Source organism: Gymnoscopelus braueri (assembly GCF_963280865.1).
Source record: "Gymnoscopelus braueri genome assembly, chromosome: 16".
Classification (NCBI taxonomy): domain Eukaryota; kingdom Metazoa; phylum Chordata; class Actinopteri; order Myctophiformes; family Myctophidae; genus Gymnoscopelus; species Gymnoscopelus braueri.
This window is the reverse complement of record NC_137616.1, coordinates 4,420,215-4,435,776: the sequence shown is the minus strand read 5'-3', so window position 1 is coordinate 4,435,776 and position 15,562 is coordinate 4,420,215.

The following is a 15,562-nucleotide window of genomic DNA, read 5'->3' as shown; positions in this document are numbered from 1 at the left end:
CCGAACGCGTGCGTACCTCCGAAGTTCCGGCGCCAAGCACCGTCTCCTGTCCAGTGTCCAGTGTCCAATTTGTATACACTATTGTATACACTGGACGGCCCGCCACTTTTCCAAATACAGCTCTCCCGCTTAGCGGAGAGTGTGGCGGTGTAGAGGGGCTCTCCCCGAACGCGTGCGTACCTCCGAAGTTCCGGCGCCAAGCACCGTCTCCTGTCCAGTGTCCAATTTGTATACACTATTGTCTGAAAACGGACCTTTTCTGACCCCTGACCTCACTGAACGGCCCGCCACTTTTCGAAATACAGCTCTCCCGCTTAGCGGAGAGTGTGGCGGTGTAGAGACGCTCTCCCCGAACGCGTGCGTACCTCCGAAGTTCCGTCGCCAAGCACCGTCTCCTGTCCAGTGTCCAATTTTTATACACTATTGTCTGAAAAGGGACCTTTTCTGACCCCTGACCTCACTGGACGGCCCGCCACTTTTCCAAATACAGCTCTCCCGCTTAGCGGAGAGTGTGGCGGTGTAGAGGGGCTCTCCCCGAACGCGTGCGTACCTCCGAAGTTCCGGCGCCAAGCACCGTCTCCTGTCCAGTGTCCAGTGTCCAATTTGTATACACTATTGTATACACTGGACGGCCCGCCACTTTTCCAAATACAGCTCTCCCGCTTAGCGGAGAGTGTGGCGGTGTAGAGGGGCTCTCCCCGAACGCGTGCGTACCTCCGAAGTTCCGGCGCCAAGCACCGTCTCCTGTCCAGTGTCCAGTGTCCAATTTGTATACACTATTGTCTGAAAAATGACCTTTACTGACCCCTGACCTCACTGGACGGCCCGCCACTTTTCCAAATACAGCTCTCCCGCTTAGCGGAGAGTGTGGCAGTGTAGAGGGGCTCTCCCCGAACGCGTGCGTACCTCCGAAGATCCGGCGCCAAGCACCGTCTCCTGTCCAGTGTCCAGTGTCCAATTTGTACTAGACCTTTTCTGACCCCTGACCTCACTGGACGGCCCGCCACTTTTCCAAATACAGCTCTCCCGCTTAGCGGAGAGTGTGGCAGTTTAGAGGGGCTCTCCCCGAACGCGTGCGTACCTCCGAAGTTCCGGCGCCAAGCACCGTCTCCTGTCCAGTGTCCAGTGTCCAATTTGTATACACTATTGTCTGAAAACGGACCTTTTCTGACCCCTGACCTCACTGGACGGCCCGCCACTTTTCGAAATACAGCTCTCCCGCTTAGCGGAGAGTGTGGCGGTGTAGAGGGGCTCTCCCCGAACGCGTGCGTACCTCCGAAGTTCCGGCGCCAAGCACCGTCTTCTGTCCAGTGTCCAGTGTCCAATTTGTATACACTATTGTCTGAAAACAGACCTTTTCTGACCCCTGACCTCACTGGACGGCCCGCCACTTTTCCAAATACAGCTCTCCCGCTTAGCGGAGAGTGTGGCAGTGTAGAGGGGCTCTCCCCGAACGCGTGCGTACCTCCGACGTTCCGGCGCCAAGCACCGTCTCCTGTCCAGTGTCCAGTGTCCAATTTGTATACACTATTGTCTGAAAACGGACCTTTTCTGACCCTTGACCTCACTGGACGGCCCGCCACTTTTCGAAATACAGCTCTCCCGCTTAGCGGAGAGTGTGGCGGTGTAGAGGGGCTCTCCCCGAACGCGTGCGTACCTCCGAAGTTCCGGCGCCAAGCACCGTCTCCTGTCCAGTGTCCAATTTGTATACACTATTGTCTGAAAACGGACCTTTTCTGACCCCTGACCTCACTGGACGGCCCGCCACTTTTCCAAATACAGCTCTCCCGCTTAGCGGAGAGTGTGGCGATGTAGAGGGGCTCTCCCCGAACGCGTGCGTACCTCCGAAGTTCCGGCGCCAAGCACCGTCTCCTGTCCAGTGTCCAGTGTCCAATTTGTATACACTATTGTATACACTGGACGGCCCGCCACTTTTCCAAATACAGCTCTCCCGCTTAGCGGAGAGTGTGGCGGTGTAGAGGGGCTCTCCCCGAACGCGTGCGTACCTCCGAAGTTCCGGCGCCAAGCACCGTCTCCTGTCCAGTGTCCAGTGTCCAATTTGAATACACTATTGTCTGAAAAGGGACCTTTTCTGACCCCTGACCTCACTGGACGGCCCGCCACTTTTCCAAATACAGCTCTCCCGCTTAGCGGAGAGTGTGGCAGTGTAGAGGGGCTCTCCCCGAACGCGTGCGTACCTCCGAAGTTCCGGCGCCAAGCACCGTCTCCTGTCCAGTGTCCAGTGTCCAATTTGTATACACTATTGTCTGAAAACTGACCTTTTCTGACCCCTGACCTCACTGGACGGCCCGCCACTTTTCCAAATACAGCTCTCCCGCTTAGCGGAGAGTGTGGCAGTGTAGAGGGGCTCTCCCCGAACGCGTGCGTACCTCCGAAGTTCCGGCGCCAAGCACCGTCTCCTGTCCAGTGTCCAGTGTCCAATTTGTACTAGACCTTTTCTGACCCCTGACCTCACTGGACGGCCCGCCACTTTTCGAAATACAGCTCTCCCGCTTAGCGGAGAGTGTGGCGGTGTAGAGGGGCTCTCCCCGAACGCGTGCGTACCTCCGAAGTTCCGGCGCCAAGCACCGTCTCCTGTCCAGTGTCCAGTGTCCAATTTGTATACACTATTGTCTGAAAAGGGACCTTTTCTGACCCCTGACCTCACTGGACGGCCCGCCACTTTTCCAAATACAGCTCTCCCGCTTAGCGGAGAGTGTGGCAGTGTAGAGGGGCTCTCCCCGAACGCGTGCGTACCTCCGAAGTTCCGGCGCCAAGCACCGTCTCCTGTCCAGTGTCCAGTGTCCAATTTGTATACACTATTGTCTGAAAAGGGACCTTTTCTGACCCCTGACCTCACTGGACGGCCCGCCACTTTTCCAAATACAGCTCTCCCGCTTAGCGGAGAGTGTGGCGGTGTAGAGGGGCTCTCCCCGAACGCGTGCGTACCTCCGAAGTTCCGGCGCCAAGCACCGTCTCCTGTCCAGTGTCCAATTTGTATACACTATTGTCTGAAAACTGACCTTTTCTGACCCCTGACCTCACTGGACGGCCCGCCACTTTTCCAAATACAGCTCTCCCGCTTAGCGGAGAGTGTGGCAGTGTAGAGGGGCTCTCCCCGAACGCGTGCGTACCTCCGAAGTTCCGGCGCCAAGCACCGTCTCCTGTCCAGTGTCCAGTGTCCAATTTGTATACACTATTGTATACACTGGACGGCCCGCCACTTTTCCAAATACAGCTCTCCCGCTTAGCGGAGAGTGTGGCAGTGTAGAGGGGCTCTCCCCGAACGCGTGCGTACCTCCGACATTCCGGCGCCAAGCACCGTCTCCTGTCCAGTGTCCAGTGTCCAATTTGTATACACTATTGTCTGAAAACGGACCTTTTCTGACCCCTGACCTCACTGGACGGCCCGCCACTTTTCGAAATACAGCTCTCCCGCTTAGCGGAGAGTGTGGCGGTGTAGAGGGGCTCTCCCCGAACGCGTGCGTACCTCCGAAGTTCCGGCGCCAAGCACCGTCTCCTGTCCAGTGTCCAGTGTCCAATTTGTATACACTATTGTATACACTGGACGGCCCGCCACTTTTCCAAATACAGCTCTCCCGCTTAGCGGAGAGTGTGGCGGTGTAGAGGGGCTCTCCCCGAACGCGTGCGTACCTCCGAAGTTCCGGCGCCAAGCACCGTCTCCTGTCCAGTGTCCAGTGTCCAATTTGTATACACTATTGTCTGAAAAGGGACCTTTTCTGACCCCTGACCTCACTGGACGGCCCGCCACTTTTCCAAATACAGCTCTCCCGCTTAGCGGAGAGTGTGGCGGTGTAGAGGGGCTCTCCCCGAACGCGTGCGTACCTCCGAAGTTCCGGCGCCAAGCACCGTCTCCTGTCCAGTGTCCAGTGTCCAATTTGTATACACTATTGTATACACTGGACGGCCCGCCACTTTTCCAAATACAGCTCTCCCGCTTAGCGGAGAGTGTGGCGGTGTAGAGGGGCTCTCCCCGAACGCGTGCGTACCTCCGAAGTTCCGGCGCCAAGCACCGTCTCCTGTCCAGTGTCCAATTTGTATACACTATTGTCTGAAAACTGACCTTTTCTGACCCCTGACCTCACTGAACGGCCCGCCACTTTTCGAAATACAGCTCTCCCGCTTAGCGGAGAGTGTGGCGGTGTAGAGGGGCTCTCCCCGAACGCGTGCGTACCTCCGAAGTTCCGGCGCCAAGCACCGTCTCCTGTCCAGTGTCCAATTTGTATACACTATTGTCTGAAAAGGGACCTTTTCTGACCCCTGACCTCACTGGACGGCCCGCCACTTTTCCAAATACAGCTCTCCCGCTTAGCGGAGAGTGTGGCAGTGTAGAGGGGCTCTCCCCGAACGCGTGCGTACCTCCGAAGTTCCGGCGCCAAGCACCGTCTCCTGTCCAGTGTCCAGTGTCCAATTTGTATACACTATTGTCTGAAAAGGGACCTTTTCTGACCCCTGACCTCACTGGACGGCCCGCCACTTTTCCAAATACAGCTCTCCCGCTTAGCGGAGAGTGTGGCAGTGTAGAGGGACTCTCCCCGAACGCGTGCGTACCTCCGAAGTTCCGGCGCCAAGCACCGTCTCCTGTCCAGTGTCCAGTGTCCAATTTGTATACACTATTGTATACACTGGACGGCCCGCCACTTTTCCAAATACAGCTCTCCCGCTTAGCGGAGACTGTGGCGGTGTAGAGGGGCTCTCCACGAACGCGTGCGTACCTCCGAAGTTCCGGCGCCAAGCACCGTCTCCTGTCCAGTGTCCAGTGTCCAATTTGTATACACTATTGTCTGAAAACAGACCTTTTCTGACCCCTGACCTCACTGGACGGCCCGCCACTTTTCCAAATACAGCTCTCCCGCTTAGCGGAGAGTGTGGCAGTGTAGAGGGGCTCTCCCCGAACGCGTGCGTACCTCCGACGTTCCGGCGCCAAGCACCGTCTCCTGTCCAGTGTCCAATTTGTATACACTATTGTCTGAAAACGGACCTTTTCTGACCCCTGACCTCACTGGACGGCCCGCCACTTTTCGAAATACAGCTCTCCCGCTTAGCGGAGAGTGTGGCGGTGTAGAGGGGCTCTCCCCGAACGCGTGCGTACCTCCGAAGTTCCGGCGCCAAGCACCGTCTCCTGTCCAGTGTCCAGTGTCCAATTTGTATACACTATTGTCTGAAAAGGGACCTTTTCTGACCCCTGACCTCACTGGACGGCCCGCCACTTTTCCAAATACAGCTCTCCCGCTTAGCGGAGAGTGTGGCAGTGTAGAGGGACTCTCCCCGAACGCGTGCGTACCTCCGAAGTTCCGGCGCCAAGCACCGTCTCCTGTCCAGTGTCCAGTGTCCAATTTGTATACACTATTGTATACACTGGACGGCCCGCCACTTTTCCAAATACAGCTCTCCCGCTTAGCGGAGACTGTGGCGGTGTAGATGGGCTCTCCACGAACGCGTGCGTACCTCCGAAGTTCCGGCGCCAAGCACCGTCTCCTGTCCAGTGTCCAGTGTCCAATTTGTATACACTATTGTCTGAAAAGGGACCTTTTCTGACCCCTGACCTCACTGGACGGCCCGCCACTTTTCCAAATACAGCTCTCCCGCTTAGCGGAGAGTGTGGCGGTGTAGAGGGGCTCTCCCCGAACGCGTGCGTACCTCCGAAGTTCCGGCGCCAAGCACCGTCTCCTGTCCAGTGTCCAGTGTCCAATTTGTATACACTATTGTATACACTGGACGGCCCGCCACTTTTCCAAATACAGCTCTCCCGCTTAGCGGAGAGTGTGGCGGTGTAGAGGGGCTCTCCCCGAACGCGTGCGTACCTCCGAAGTTCCGGCGCCAAGCACCGTCTCCTGTCCAGTGTCCAATTTGTATACACTATTGTCTGAAAACTGACCTTTTCTGACCCCTGACCTCACTGAACGGCCCGCCACTTTTCGAAATACAGCTCTCCCGCTTAGCGGAGAGTGTGGCGGTGTAGAGGGGCTCTCCCCGAACGCGTGCGTACCTCCGAAGTTCCGGCGCCAAGCACCGTCTCCTGTCCAGTGTCCAATTTGTATACACTATTGTCTGAAAAGGGACCTTTTCTGACCCCTGACCTCACTGGACGGCCCGCCACTTTTCCAAATACAGCTCTCCCGCTTAGCGGAGAGTGTGGCAGTGTAGAGGGGCTCTCCCCGAACGCGTGCGTACCTCCGAAGTTCCGGCGCCAAGCACCGTCTCCTGTCCAGTGTCCAGTGTCCAATTTGTATACACTATTGTCTGAAAAGGGACCTTTTCTGACCCCTGACCTCACTGGACGGCCCGCCACTTTTCCAAATACAGCTCTCCCGCTTAGCGGAGAGTGTGGCAGTGTAGAGGGACTCTCCCCGAACGCGTGCGTACCTCCGAAGTTCCGGCGCCAAGCACCGTCTCCTGTCCAGTGTCCAGTGTCCAATTTGTATACACTATTGTAATCACTGGACGGCCCGCCACTTTTCCAAATACAGCTCTCCCGCTTAGCGGAGACTGTGGCGGTGTAGAGGGGCTCTCCACGAACGCGTGCGTACCTCCGAAGTTCCGGCGCCAAGCACCGTCTCCTGTCCAGTGTCCAGTGTCCAATTTGTATACACTATTGTCTGAAAACAGACCTTTTCTGACCCCTGACCTCACTGGACGGCCCGCCACTTTTCCAAATACAGCTCTCCCGCTTAGCGGAGAGTGTGGCAGTGTAGAGGGGCTCTCCCCGAACGCGTGCGTACCTCCGACGTTCCGGCGCCAAGCACCGTCTCCTGTCCAGTGTCCAATTTGTATACACTATTGTCTGAAAACGGACCTTTTCTGACCCCTGACCTCACTGGACGGCCCGCCACTTTTCGAAATACAGCTCTCCCGCTTAGCGGAGAGTGTGGCGGTGTAGAGGGGCTCTCCCCGAACGCGTGCGTACCTCCGAAGTTCCGGCGCCAAGCACCGTCTCCTGTCCAGTGTCCAGTGTCCAATTTGTATACACTATTGTCTGAAAAGGGACCTTTTCTGACCCCTGACCTCACTGGACGGCCCGCCACTTTTCCAAATACAGCTCTCCCGCTTAGCGGAGAGTGTGGCAGTGTAGAGGGACTCTCCCCGAACGCGTGCGTACCTCCGAAGTTCCGGCGCCAAGCACCGTCTCCTGTCCAGTGTCCAGTGTCCAATTTGTATACACTATTGTATACACTGGACGGCCCGCCACTTTTCCAAATACAGCTCTCCCGCTTAGCGGAGACTGTGGCGGTGTAGAGGGGCTCTCCACGAACGCGTGCGTACCTCCGAAGTTCCGGCGCCAAGCACCGTCTCCTGTCCAGTGTCCAGTGTCCAATTTGTATACACTATTGTCTGAAAACAGACCTTTTCTGACCCCTGACCTCACTGGACGGCCCGCCACTTTTCCAAATACAGCTCTCCCGCTTAGCGGAGAGTGTGGCAGTGTAGAGGGGCTCTCCCCGAACGCGTGCGTACCTCCGACGTTCCGGCGCCAAGCACCGTCTCCTGTCCAGTGTCCAATTTGTATACACTATTGTCTGAAAACGGACCTTTTCTGACCCCTGACCTCACTGGACGGCCCGCCACTTTTCGAAATACAGCTCTCCCGCTTAGCGGAGAGTGTGGCGGTGTAGAGGGGCTCTCCCCGAACGCGTGCGTACCTCCGAAGTTCCGGCGCCAAGCACCGTCTCCTGTCCAGTGTCCAGTGTCCAATTTGTATACACTATTGTCTGAAAAGGGACCTTTTCTGACCCCTGACCTCACTGGACGGCCCGCCACTTTTCCAAATACAGCTCTCCCGCTTAGCGGAGAGTGTGGCAGTGTAGAGGGACTCTCCCCGAACGCGTGCGTACCTCCGAAGTTCCGGCGCCAAGCACCGTCTCCTGTCCAGTGTCCAGTGTCCAATTTGTATACACTATTGTATACACTGGACGGCCCGCCACTTTTCCAAATACAGCTCTCCCGCTTAGCGGAGACTGTGGCGGTGTAGAGGGGCTCTCCACGAACGCGTGCGTACCTCCGAAGTTCCGGCGCCAAGCACCGTCTCCTGTCCAGTGTCCAGTGTCCAATTTGTATACACTATTGTCTGAAAACAGACCTTTTCTGACCCCTGACCTCACTGGACGGCCCGCCACTTTTCCAAATACAGCTCTCCCGCTTAGCGGAGAGTGTGGCAGTGTAGAGGGGCTCTCCCCGAACGCGTGCGTACCTCCGACGTTCCGGCGCCAAGCACCGTCTCCTGTCCAGTGTCCAATTTGTATACACTATTGTCTGAAAACGGACCTTTTCTGACCCCTGACCTCACTGGACGGCCCGCCACTTTTCGAAATACAGCTCTCCCGCTTAGCGGAGAGTGTGGCGGTGTAGAGGGGCTCTCCCCGAACGCGTGCGTACCTCCGAAGTTCCGGCGCCAAGCACCGTCTCCTGTCCAGTGTCCAGTGTCCAATTTGTATACACTATTGTCTGAAAAGGGACCTTTTCTGACCCCTGACCTCACTGGACGGCCCGCCACTTTTCCAAATACAGCTCTCCCGCTTAGCGGAGAGTGTGGCGGTGTAGAGGGGCTCTCCCCGAACGCGTGCGTACCTCCGAAGTTCCGGCGCCAAGCACCGTCTCCTGTCCAGTGTCCAATTTGTATACACTATTGTCTGAAAACTGACCTTTTCTGACCCCTGACCTCACTGAACGGCCCGCCACTTTTCGAAATACAGCTCTCCCGCTTAGCGGAGAGTGTGGCGGTGTAGAGGGGCTCTCCCCGAACGCGTGCGTACCTCCGAAGTTCCGGCGCCAAGCACCGTCTCCTGTCCAGTGTCCAATTTGTATACACTATTGTCTGAAAAGGGACCTTTTCTGACCCCTGACCTCACTGGACGGCCCGCCACTTTTCCAAATACAGCTCTCCCGCTTAGCGGAGAGTGTGGCAGTGTAGAGGGGCTCTCCCCGAACGCGTGCGTACCTCCGAAGTTCCGGCGCCAAGCACCGTCTCCTGTCCAGTGTCCAGTGTCCAATTTGTATACACTATTGTCTGAAAAGGGACCTTTTCTGACCCCTGACCTCACTGGACGGCCCGCCACTTTTCCAAATACAGCTCTCCCGCTTAGCGGAGAGTGTGGCGGTGTAGAGGGGCTCTCCCCGAACGCGTGCGTACCTCCGAAGTTCCGGCGCCAAGCACCGTCTCCTGTCCAGTGTCCAGTGTCCAATTTGTATACACTATTGTATACACTGGACGGCCCGCCACTTTTCCAAATACAGCTCTCCCGCTTAGCGGAGAGTGTGGCGGTGTAGAGGGGCTCTCCCCGAACGCGTGCGTACCTCCGAAGTTCCGGCGCCAAGCACCGTCTCCTGTCCAGTGTCCAATTTGTATACACTATTGTCTGAAAACTGACCTTTTCTGACCCCTGACCTCACTGAACGGCCCGCCACTTTTCGAAATACAGCTCTCCCGCTTAGCGGAGAGTGTGGCGGTGTAGAGGGGCTCTCCCCGAACGCGTGCGTACCTCCGAAGTTCCGGCGCCAAGCACCGTCTCCTGTCCAGTGTCCAATTTGTATACACTATTGTCTGAAAAGGGACCTTTTCTGACCCCTGACCTCACTGGACGGCCCGCCACTTTTCCAAATACAGCTCTCCCGCTTAGCGGAGAGTGTGGCAGTGTAGAGGGGCTCTCCCCGAACGCGTGCGTACCTCCGAAGTTCCGGCGCCAAGCACCGTCTCCTGTCCAGTGTCCAGTGTCCAATTTGTATACACTATTGTCTGAAAAGGGACCTTTTCTGACCCCTGACCTCACTGGACGGCCCGCCACTTTTCCAAATACAGCTCTCCCGCTTAGCGGAGAGTGTGGCAGTGTAGAGGGACTCTCCCCGAACGCGTGCGTACCTCCGAAGTTCCGGCGCCAAGCACCGTCTCCTGTCCAGTGTCCAGTGTCCAATTTGTATACACTATTGTATACACTGGACGGCCCGCCACTTTTCCAAATACAGCTCTCCCGCTTAGCGGAGACTGTGGCGGTGTAGAGGGGCTCTCCACGAACGCGTGCGTACCTCCGAAGTTCCGGCGCCAAGCACCGTCTCCTGTCCAGTGTCCAGTGTCCAATTTGTATACACTATTGTCTGAAAACAGACCTTTTCTGACCCCTGACCTCACTGGACGGCCCGCCACTTTTCCAAATACAGCTCTCCCGCTTAGCGGAGAGTGTGGCAGTGTAGAGGGGCTCTCCCCGAACGCGTGCGTACCTCCGACGTTCCGGCGCCAAGCACCGTCTCCTGTCCAGTGTCCAATTTGTATACACTATTGTCTGAAAACGGACCTTTTCTGACCCCTGACCTCACTGGACGGCCCGCCACTTTTCGAAATACAGCTCTCCCGCTTAGCGGAGAGTGTGGCGGTGTAGAGGGGCTCTCCCCGAACGCGTGCGTACCTCCGAAGTTCCGGCGCCAAGCACCGTCTCCTGTCCAGTGTCCAGTGTCCAATTTGTATACACTATTGTCTGAAAAGGGACCTTTTCTGACCCCTGACCTCACTGGACGGCCCGCCACTTTTCCAAATACAGCTCTCCCGCTTAGCGGAGAGTGTGGCAGTGTAGAGGGACTCTCCCCGAACGCGTGCGTACCTCCGAAGTTCCGGCGCCAAGCACCGTCTCCTGTCCAGTGTCCAGTGTCCAATTTGTATACACTATTGTATACACTGGACGGCCCGCCACTTTTCCAAATACAGCTCTCCCGCTTAGCGGAGACTGTGGCGGTGTAGAGGGGCTCTCCACGAACGCGTGCGTACCTCCGAAGTTCCGGCGCCAAGCACCGTCTCCTGTCCAGTGTCCAGTGTCCAATTTGTATACACTATTGTCTGAAAACAGACCTTTTCTGACCCCTGACCTCACTGGACGACCCGCCACTTTTCCAAATACAGCTCTCCCGCTTAGCGGAGAGTGTGGCAGTGTAGAGGGGCTCTCCCCGAACGCGTGCGTACCTCCGACGTTCCGGCGCCAAGCACCGTCTCCTGTCCAGTGTCCAGTGTCCAATTTGTATACACTATTGTCTGAAAACGGACCTTTTCTGACCCCTGACCTCACTGGACGGCCCGCCACTTTTCGAAATACAGCTCTCCCGCTTAGCGGAGAGTGTGGCGGTGTAGAGGGGCTCTCCCCGAACGCGTGCGTACCTCCGAAGTTCCGGCGCCAAGCACCGTCTCCTGTCCAGTGTCCAATTTGTATACACTATTGTCTGAAAACTGACCTTTTCTGACCCCTGACCTCACTGGACGGCCCGCCACTTTTCCAAATACAGCTCTCCCGCTTAGCGGAGAGTGTGGCGGTGTAGAGGGGCTCTCCCCGAACGCGTGCGTACCTCCGAAGTTCCGGCGCCAAGCACCGTCTCCTGTCCAGTGTCCAGTGTCCAATTTGTATACACTATTGTATACACTGGACGGCCCGCCACTTTTCCAAATACAGCTCTCCCGCTTAGCGGAGAGTGTGGCGGTGTAGAGGGGCTCTCCCCGAACGCGTGCGTACCTCCGAAGTTCCGGCGCCAAGCACCGTCTCCTGTCCAGTGTCCAATTTGTATACACTATTGTCTGAAAACGGACCTTTTCTGACCCCTGACCTCACTGAACGGCCCGCCACTTTTCGAAATACAGCTCTCCCGCTTAGCGGAGAGTGTGGCGGTGTAGAGACGCTCTCCCCGAACGCGTGCGTACCTCCGAAGTTCCGTCGCCAAGCACCGTCTCCTGTCCAGTGTCCAATTTGTATACACTATTGTATACACTGGACGGCCCGCCACTTTTCCAAATACAGCTCTCCCGCTTAGCGGAGAGTGTGGCGGTGTAGAGGGGCTCTCCCCGAACGCGTGCGTACCTCCGAAGTTCCGGCGCCAAGCACCGTCTCCTGTCCAGTGTCCAGTGTCCAATTTGTATACACTATTGTCTGAAAACTGACCTTTTCTGACCCCTGACCTCACTGGACGGCCCGCCACTTTTCCAAATACAGCTCTCCCGCTTAGCGGAGAGTGTGGCAGTGTAGAGGGGCTCTCCCCGAACGCGTGCGTACCTCCGAAGATCCGGCGCCAAGCACCGTCTCCTGTCCAGTGTCCAGTGTCCAATTTGTACTAGACCTTTTCTGACCCCTGACCTCACTGGACGGCCCGCCACTTTTCCAAATACAGCTCTCCCGCTTAGCGGAGAGTGTGGCAGTGTAGAGGGGCTCTCCCCGAACGCGTGCGTACCTCCGAAGTTCCGGCGCCAAGCACCGTCTCCTGTCCAGTGTCCAGTGTCCAATTTGTATACACTATTGTCTGAAAACAGACCTTTTCTGACCCCTGACCTCACTGGACGGCCCGCCACTTTTCGAAATACAGCTCTCCCGCTTAGCGGAGAGTGTGGCGGTGTAGAGGGGCTCTCCCCGAACGCGTGCGTACCTCCGAAGTTCCGGCGCCAAGCACCGTCTTCTGTCCAGTGTCCAGTGTCCAATTTGTATACACTATTGTCTGAAAACAGACCTTTTCTGACCCCTGACCTCACTGGACGGCCCGCCACTTTTCCAAATACAGCTCTCCCGCTTAGCGGAGAGTGTGGCAGTGTAGAGGGGCTCTCCCCGAACGCGTGCGTACCTCCGACGTTCCGGCGCCAAGCACCGTCTCCTGTCCAGTGTCCAGTGTCCAATTTGTATACACTATTGTCTGAAAACTGACCTTTTCTGACCCTTGACCTCACTGGACGGCCCGCCACTTTTCGAAATACAGCTCTCCCGCTTAGCGGAGAGTGTGGCGGTGTAGAGGGGCTCTCCCCGAACGCGTGCGTACCTCCGAAGTTCCGGCGCCAAGCACCGTCTCCTGTCCAGTGTCCAATTTGTATACACTATTGTCTGAAAATGGACCTTTTCTGACCCCTGACCTCACTGGACGGCCCGCCACTTTTCCAAATACAGCTCTCCCGCTTAGCGGAGAGTGTGGCGGTGTAGAGGGTTTCTCCCCGAACGCGTGCGTACCTCCGAAGTTCCGGCGCCAAGCACCGTCTCCTGTCCAGTGTCCAGTGTCCAATTTGTATACACTATTGTATACACTGGACGGCCCGCCACTTTTCCAAATACAGCTCTCCCGCTTAGCGGAGAGTGTGGCGGTGTAGAGGGGCTCTCCCCGAACGCGTGCGTACCTCCGAAGTTCCGGCGCCAAGCACCGTCTCCTGTCCAGTGTCCAGTGTCCAATTTGAATACACTATTGTCTGAAAAGGGACCTTTTCTGACCCCTGACCTCACTGGACGGCCCGCCACTTTTCCAAATACAGCTCTCCCGCTTAGCGGAGAGTGTGGCAGTGTAGAGGGGCTCTCCCCGAACGCGTGCGTACCTCCGAAGTTCCGGCGCCAAGCACCGTCTCCTGTCCAGTGTCCAGTGTCCAATTTGTATACACTATTGTCTGAAAACAGACCTTTTCTGACCCCTGACCTCACTGGACGGCCCGCCACTTTTCGAAATACAGCTCTCCCGCTTAGCGGAGAGTGTGGCGGTGTAGAGGGGCTCTCCCCGAACGCGTGCGTACCTCCGAAGTTCCGGCGCCAAGCACCGTCTTCTGTCCAGTGTCCAGTGTCCAATTTGTATACACTATTGTCTGAAAACAGACCTTTTCTGACCCCTGACCTCACTGGACGGCCCGCCACTTTTCCAAATACAGCTCTCCCGCTTAGCGGAGAGTGTGGCAGTGTAGAGGGGCTCTCCCCGAACGCGTGCGTACCTCCGACGTTCCGGCGCCAAGCACCGTCTCCTGTCCAGTGTCCAGTGTCCAATTTGTATACACTATTGTCTGAAAACTGACCTTTTCTGACCCTTGACCTCACTGGACGGCCCGCCACTTTTCGAAATACAGCTCTCCCGCTTAGCGGAGAGTGTGGCGGTGTAGAGGGGCTCTCCCCGAACGCGTGCGTACCTCCGAAGTTCCGGCGCCAAGCACCGTCTCCTGTCCAGTGTCCAATTTGTATACACTATTGTCTGAAAATGGACCTTTTCTGACCCCTGACCTCACTGGACGGCCCGCCACTTTTCCAAATACAGCTCTCCCGCTTAGCGGAGAGTGTGGCGGTGTAGAGGGTTTCTCCCCGAACGCGTGCGTACCTCCGAAGTTCCGGCGCCAAGCACCGTCTCCTGTCCAGTGTCCAGTGTCCAATTTGTATACACTATTGTATACACTGGACGGCCCGCCACTTTTCCAAATACAGCTCTCCCGCTTAGCGGAGAGTGTGGCGGTGTAGAGGGGCTCTCCCCGAACGCGTGCGTACCTCCGAAGTTCCGGCGCCAAGCACCGTCTCCTGTCCAGTGTCCAGTGTCCAATTTGAATACACTATTGTCTGAAAAGGGACCTTTTCTGACCCCTGACCTCACTGGACGGCCCGCCACTTTTCCAAATACAGCTCTCCCGCTTAGCGGAGAGTGTGGCAGTGTAGAGGGGCTCTCCCCGAACGCGTGCGTACCTCCGAAGTTCCGGCGCCAAGCACCGTCTCCTGTCCAGTGTCCAGTGTCCAATTTGTATACACTATTGTCTGAAAACTGACCTTTTCTGACCCCTGACCTCACTGGACGGCCCGCCACTTTTCCAAATACAGCTCTCCCGCTTAGCGGAGAGTGTGGCAGTGTAGAGGGGCTCTCCCCGAACGCGTGCGTACCTCCGAAGTTCCGGCGCCAAGCACCGTCTCCTGTCCAGTGTCCAGTGTCCAATTTGTACTAGACCTTTTCTGACCCCTGACCTCACTGGACGGCCCGCCACTTTTCGAAATACAGCTCTCCCGCTTAGCGGAGAGTGTGGCGGTGTAGAGGGGCTCTCCCCGAACGCGTGCGTACCTCCGAAGTTCCGGCGCCAAGCACCGTCTCCTGTCCAGTGTCCAGTGTCCAATTTGTATACACTATTGTCTGAAAACGGACCTTTTCTGACCCCTGACCTCACTGGACGGCCCGCCACTTTTCCAAATACAGCTCTCCCGCTTAGCGGAGAGTGTGGCAGTGTAGAGGGGCTCTCCCCGAACGCGTGCGTACCTCCGAAGTTCCGGCGCCAAGCACCGTCTCCTGTCCAGTGTCCAGTGTCCAATTTGTATACACTATTGTCTGAAAAGGGACCTTTTCTGACCCCTGACCTCACTGGACGGCCCGCCACTTTTCCAAATACAGCTCTCCCGCTTAGCGGAGAGTGTGGCGGTGTAGAGGGGCTCTCCCCGAACGCGTGCGTACCTCCGAAGTTCCGGCGCCAAGCACCGTCTCCTGTCCAGTGTCCAATTTGTATACACTATTGTCTGAAAACGGACCTTTTCTGACCCCTGACCTCACTAGACGGCCCGCCACTTTTCCAAATACAGCTCTCCCGCTTAGCGGAGAGTGTGGCAGTGTAGAGGGGCTCTCCCCGAACGCGTGCGTACCTCCGAAGTTCCGGCGCCAAGCACCGTCTCCTGTCCAGTGTCCAGTGTCCAATTTGTATACACTATTGTATACACTGGACGGCCCGCCACTTTTCCAAATACAGCTCTCCCGCTTAGCGGAGAGTGTGGCAGACCTGACAGACCTGTCTGTCGGTCTGTCTAGACAGACCTGTCTGTCG